Here is a 7,015-nt window from a genome sequence, read left to right as displayed (position 1 = left end):
TCTGGGAGCACCCCTCGCCCCGGGACGTCCTCCCCCGGAGCGCGCAGGGTTCGAGGGGCGCTGTGGGGGCGGTCCCGGGGCGAGGGGTGCTCCCAGAGCGCTGCCGGGGCCCCGGCGTGCGCTGCTGCAGTGCGGGGCCGGCACCAGCGAGGCCGCGCGTGGGCGTGGGCTCCGGCCTGGGACCCCCCCCTCCCCAGGAGCAGCTCGGAGGCAGGGCGGGGTCCCTCAGGTCGCCGGGCCCCCCGCGGGCAAGGAAGTGCGGCCAAGTCCACACAGGGCCGGCGCGGCCTCTCATCCGGCAGGTGGAGGTCAGGTGGGTCACCGCCCGCCCTCCCCTCACCTCCGCCGGCGGACGATGGCTAGCCGCGCCTTTGTTTGCTTGTGCGGTCCTGGTCCGGGAGGAGGGCTAGGGACCAAAACCTTTGTAAACTGAGGGCTTTCCTGTTAAGGGAAGACCCAAGAGTCGCCTAGACTGTCCCCAGGAGAAAGGATCCGAGCCGCAGTGCGCGCGCACCCCCCAGCACCCCCCTGCCTGGCCCCGGAGTCTTGCAGGATTGTCGCCTGCCGCCGGGGTGGTTGAACCCTCAGCAGCTCGTAGGGCTGCTTATGGCGACTGTTAGCCGCAGGTGTTTTCCCTAACCTGGGAGAGTTGCTCAATATTTGGAGAAACCTTTGTAGGATTTTTTTGGTAAGGCGATAGAGGCCTTCTCCCTTCCCTTCAAAGCCCACTCCTGTTAGGGTCTTCAATTTTTTTCACTGTAATTTAATTACCACTCTGAAAGACCAAATTCAAAATAATGTTGCCCAGAGTGGATTAAACCAATGGCGGGAGAGTGTTTCCGCGATGTACCCTAAGGGTCTTAACTAATGTTCTTGCTAGAGGGTGGCTATTTGTCATTTTTCACTCTGTTTTCATCTTATTTTCATGTTCTTTCATGTAACTGTCTTTACAATTAACTTCTGATCTGGGCCGTTGGTGTTTCATCTGAACTTGTTTTTCTAAGAAATTAGGAATGGAAAAGGTGAGAGATTTCTTGCTGACATTGTCGATTTTAAGGGAGATACTTCTGGTCAGATATACTCGTTTATATGATTACTCCTTTGTGTATTGTTAGTAGGCTGTGGAACTCTCTCAGTTTTACTCAGCTGAGCCTCTCACAGGAAAGGTATTCAGGATAGATTGCAAGATGGTTGTCAAAAGACCTATTTTAACTGTTCATTTTACTTGCAGCATAATGTAGTAAAGGCTCCGGGCCGTTGTGTTGACCTGAGCTGGATGCCTAACTCGGCCAGTTGGTTGCTGAGGGCCCTGGGCAGTTTTTCAGATTCCCTATAACCTCCTCTTGAGCAGCCTCAAGATAATACCCATCTGCTAGGCTTCCTGGGTGTTGCATAAGATAAATGCATGCATAATGATGGATTTACTGAGTGAGCCCAGAAGCTTGTGTAGTAGCATAGTATTGAATGCCCCATATTTTGAAATAAGGGAGCTTGCTTGAAAGACTATTGCCAAACTACTCATCTGTGCTTTTAGTTACTCCAAATAGTACTTTCTTCATGTGGCCAGCGGTAACATTGAGCTACTCCAGTTACCTGCCCTTACCTGGCCAACACCGTCTTTGCCAGGAGCAGTGGTGCCACTCCTGAACACGACCCAGATCCCTGACTGAGGCTCTCTTCCTATGAACTAGCCGCCCACACCCGCGGACTTTGAGGACCCCTCTGCGGGTAGTTGGGTTTCCTCTGTCCTTTTCTTGTGCCAGTGTTCCATCGGTACACCGTCTGTCCCTGTGCGCGCCACCTTAAAACCTTAAATTGAAATTATGTGTTTAGGTATTTCCTCTTTCAGTTGTGTTCTGCACTATGAAAGGGGAACCCTGGTTTTTTTTTTTTTTCCAGGTTTCTTTTCCCAGTACTTAGACACTTAATATAGTGAATAGATGATGCATAGGGTTTTGCAGTGGTTCAGAGAGGCTGGGTTTCAGACCTGTAAATTTCCTGGGGGAAAAAACCCAATTATGGTCTCTTTGGATGTACTAACTCCTTCCTCAGGAAAATAAAGTACCATTTCTCATTAGCCTCCTTTAATATTTTTAAAGAGTGTGATGGCTAGTATTTCAGAAAAAGGGACAAGCCTTTTCAAGAATCAGTGGGCAGTTTTACTGTGTGCATTCATACAATACAGTATATTTTTGCAGAGAGCCACATAATGTGCAAAGGTTCTGTGATAGGCTGTTAGCTATAGGGCAAGCAGAGTGCCTCGAAGAGAGAGAGATGGAGCCTTGTAGGCCATGGGATGAGGGGTGAGGAAGTTTAGATTATTATTAGCTTAATGGGAAGAGTTTAAACAGGGTGGGGATATAGAGACACCTGGGTGGCTCAGTCGGCTAAGTGTCTGACTTCAGCTCAGGTCATGATCTCGCAGTCCATGAGTTCGAGTCCTGCATCGGAGCCTGGAGCCTGCTTCGGATTCTGTGTCTCCCTCTCTCTCTACCCCTCTCCTACTCACACTCTGTCTGTCTGTCTCTCTCAAAATAAATAAATAATAATAATAATAAACATGGTGGAGATGTACTATAATTAATGTTTTAAGAGGATTCTTGAGGTGCTATGTGAAAACGCATTGGAGAGGGGCAAGAGTGAAAGAGAAGCATCAGGAAATATCTACAAGCTTGTAGGGGAAAGGTGGCTTCTTGCACCGTGCTGCAGTGGAGATGGAAGACTCAAGGCTGCAGATGTTTTGGAAGAAGAGCAGTCAGGACTTGGGTTGAGTGTGCTAGGTGAAGAGAAGGAAGAGGCCAGGATGATGTCAGCGGTCTCATGAGTGGTGGGGCCACTTTCTGAAGAAGGGAGGACTGGAGAAGGAGCATGTTGAGCAGGTCGCATCAAGAGTATAGTTTTTTGGGGAGGGGGGCACCTAGGTGGCTCAGTTGGTTAAGCGTCTGACATGGGCTAAGGTAATGATCTTACAGGTAGTGAGTTGGAGCCCCATGTACGGCTCTGTGCTGACAGCTCAGAGCCTGGAGCCTGCTTTGAATTCTGTCTCTCTCTCCCTCTTTTCCTCCCCTGCTTGTGCTCTCTCTCCCTTTCTCTCTCAAAAATAAATAAAGATTAAAAAAAATTTAACTAGTTTTTTAAAGGTTATTTTGAAAGAGAGCACGCATACGTGTGCATGCACACACGCGTTAGCAGGGGAAGGGCAGAGAAGGAAGGAAGAGAAGGAATCTCAAGCAAGCTTTGCACTGTCAGCACAGAGCCAGACACGGGCCTCGAACTCCCAAACTGTGAGATCATGACCTGCGCTGAAATCAAGAGTCGGATGCTCTACCAACTGAGCCAGCCACCCAGGCACCCCAACAGTATAGTGATTTCTTAAAAACAGCTTTATTGAAGTGTAATTTACAGACCATAACCTTCTTTTTAAGTGTACAACTCAGTGATTTTTAGTAAATTGTGCAACCATCGCCATAATCTAGTTTTTGCACATCAGCGTTACCCTAGGAAGATCCCTGTGGCCCATGTGCAGTTACTCCCTTCGCTAGGTGACCACTAATCTGCTTGTCATCTCTGCAGCTTCGCCTGTTCTGGGCATGTAGTATGAACGGAATCCTACAGCATGTGACCTTCTACGCGGCTTTTCCCACTACACTCTGTACTTCTCAGGTTTCCTCTTACCATAGTGTACGTCAGTACTGTGTTCGTTGTGTGGCTAGACTGTATTTTGTTGATGGACGTTTCGGATGTGCTAACCCTGAGGCCCCTATACCACACCCGGGTGGAAGAGTCAAGCAGACAACTGCATGAATTTGGACCTCAGAGGGGAAAGTTTAGGCTGGCGTTAGAAATCCGTGGGTCGCTGGCATGAAGATGGTATTTGTGAGTTCTAGGAATGGGAAGATGACCAAAGATAAAAAGAAAGAGGACCCAAGGCTTGGTGCCAGGTAATGCCAACATTTACAGTGGGGTAGAGGAGGGTCTGTCTGCAGAGGAGAAGAAACCGCAGAGAAGTGGAAGCCAGCACAAGGCTGGTCGGCCCAGAGGAGCATGGGGGCTGAAAGCAGTGGTCTGCTGCACAGTCCTCCTGAGAGGTAAAAAAGCCACCGACATGAGAAACTTGCAAGTTGTAGTGTCCTTGGGAAGATCAGAGTGGGCCCAGAATGACTAGAAAGTGAACTATCAGATACCATGGGATTCTTAGAACTTTGCCATGGCCAGTAAATGAAAGATCCAGGCCTCAAGAACATGTTGTATTTACAGTTCAGTTTCTTTCTTTTCTTTCTTTAAGTGTATTTATTTCTTTGAGAGCAAGAGAGACGCTGGGGGTGGGGAGGAGGGAGGCGGAGAAAGAGAATCCCGAGCAGGCTCCACATTGTCAGCGTAGAGCCCGACATGGTACTCAAACCCACAAGCCATGAGATCATGACCTGGGCCAAAACCAAGAGTCAGATGCTTACCTGAGCCACCCAGGCGCCCCTGCAGTTCAGTTTCTTTCACCTATGATTTTGCCATTTAGACTACATGCAACTTGGTTAGCATACTCTCTACAGCATTCTCAGTGTATTTAATTATATCACATTGGTCTACATTGTATTCTCTTTTCACACTGTAGTATATTAGCCTTGTATATCAATCAGGCTTGATTGTGTTTGGTGGGGAGTATCACGAAATATGATTGAATGGTGGCTTAGTCAGGGCTTCTGTGCAGAACATGTCAAGTCCAGAGGCAGAGCCAGGCTTCATGTGATGCCTTCTTAAAGCCATCTCTAGCCTCAGCAGCTGTGTCTTTCCACTTACCCACTTACCCACAAACGTTGCCCATTGTGGGTGGTTGTTTCTTCGTGGTTGCCCCATGTGGCTTCACCTCCAACATCAAACCTTTGTTCAGGCAGGAAGAAGGCAAGCATGAAGGGCAGGAGGCCCGTGCCAGAAGCATCTACCCCCTTTCAGACTGCTTTCCTGGAGGCCCCACCACCAGCTTCTCCTGACTGTTCATTGCCTAGAACTGCCGCCTGGCCACCTAGCTACAAGGGAGGCGGGGAACTATTAGTGCTGCCCCGAGCAAACTTAGGGTTCCCTTGGTATGGAAAAGGAACAAGGAATTTTAGGGTAGATGCCTGCCACACTTTAATAGATCTTAATCAGATGAAGGCTAAAGAAGGAGGGCAAATCAGAGCCCTAAGGCAGCCTTTTTGCAAAAATGTCTAAGTAAGAAACTTGGTGACAGATCAAGGGGATGATTCAACATTTCCATATCTTGTGGAATAGCTTTATTGTTTTAATGGTTATTTATTTTAGAGAGAGAGAGAGAGCACGAGCCAGGGAGGGGCAGAGAGAGGGAGAGAGAGCTGAAGTGGGCTCTGAGCTGACAGCACAGAGCCCAATGTGGGGCTTGAACCCACAAACCAGGAGATCATGACCTGAGCTGAAGTTGGATGCTTAACCAACTGAGCCTCCCAGGCACCTCTAAAGTGGGTTATTTTATTTTATTTATTTATTTATTTTAATGTTTTTATTTATTTTTTTTTTTTTGAGAGAGAGAGAGAGAGAGAGAGAGACAACGTGAGCAAGGTAGGGTCAGAAAGAGAAGGAGTCACAGGATCTGAAGACAGGCTCCAGGCTCTGAGCTGTCAGCACAGAGCCCGACACGGGGCTTGAACCCACAAACCATGAGATCATGACCTGAGCCAAAGTCGGACACTCAACTGACCAAGCCACCCAGGCACCCCTAAAGTGGGTTATTTTAATACAGGTTGCACTTAACATGTGGTTGAGTCATAGGTCAAATGCACCTGTGGGAAGTGACAGCAGACACTGTCACTCTACAAAGACACTGATGAAAGAGGTTGTAAGCTGGTGTTGTCTTGTCTTGGAAATGAGTAGAAAAACACTTGGCTTGAAGGGACTCCCTGAGCCAAAGTCTGACACTTAACTGACTGACCCACCCACACAGGTGCCCCTCAAATAGTTTTCAGAGTTGTATTTGTTTGAATAAACTGATAGGTTGGCCCACAGCCTTTTTTTTTTTTTTTTTTTTTTACTGAAGGAATAAAAACAAAACTTGACCTAAGCATGCACTTGTACTGCATACATTGTAACATTTAAATGACAGGTATTTCCATAAAGTCAAATCAGTGCAGCATTCTGTGTTATTTTTTTGTTTCCTTCTGTCGCACTGAGGATGAAAAGAAGAAGAAATGGTTGCTGTTGGAGCTGGGATTAGACCATAATGGTCTCAGCCTTTATACCAGCTGCAGTGGTTCATACATAATGAATGTGTCCAACCACAGGGAAAAATAAAAGAATACGTCAAAGAATATACAAGGGCAAGAAGAATAAAATGGTCATTGCTTGGGCCCTGGTGTCACCACCCCACATCCAGACCCTTCACACTGAGGCCTGAAGCTGTCAAGGCAGTGCCTGGTTGGGGAGATGTCTGGGTGACTGGAGCTCAGTAGTCAGCCACGTGGTGGATTTCTGGCAACACTGACGTCAGATGCCACATTCTTACATCCTCATTCTTTAAACTCCTCCCCCCTCAGATTTTCTTCTAGAATATTTCCAGTCCTCTAACATAGTCTAGTTGAAAAGGACTAGATCACTAAAGAGGTTCTTCTAGGTAATAGCGCTGACCTGCTTTTCCTGAGCCTTTATAAACGCCCTTCAGTGGGAAGGGCCACCTGCGTTCAGAATTACCAGTGGGGGCAGCAATATCTGGTTTGCCGCTTTGTAGGTTTCACTCCTGGAATTAAGTTTATAAACTCGGAGGAATCCTAGCACTTTTGCTTTTCTGTTCCGTCCATTTGTCTCCCTAAGAATCCAGGAGGGCCGGAACTGTTTATCCTTTATCTGCCACAGTGCCTGGCCCAGGAGCCTTGCTAAATATTTGAATTGGATTGCTGGGTGCGTGTGTGCACGGTAGTGTTTGTGGACGCGTGGCCTCTGTGGCTCGGGGCCGGGAATGCTTCGTGTCCTTGAGTAGCTTCCTCATTTATTTCTTGATTCACTTTTAGATCCT

This window comes from Suricata suricatta, chromosome 5 (assembly GCF_006229205.1).
Source record: "Suricata suricatta isolate VVHF042 chromosome 5, meerkat_22Aug2017_6uvM2_HiC, whole genome shotgun sequence".
Lineage (NCBI taxonomy): Eukaryota > Metazoa > Chordata > Mammalia > Carnivora > Herpestidae > Suricata > Suricata suricatta.
The sequence above is the reverse complement of the archived record's forward strand: the minus strand, read 5'-3'. Positions refer to the sequence as shown.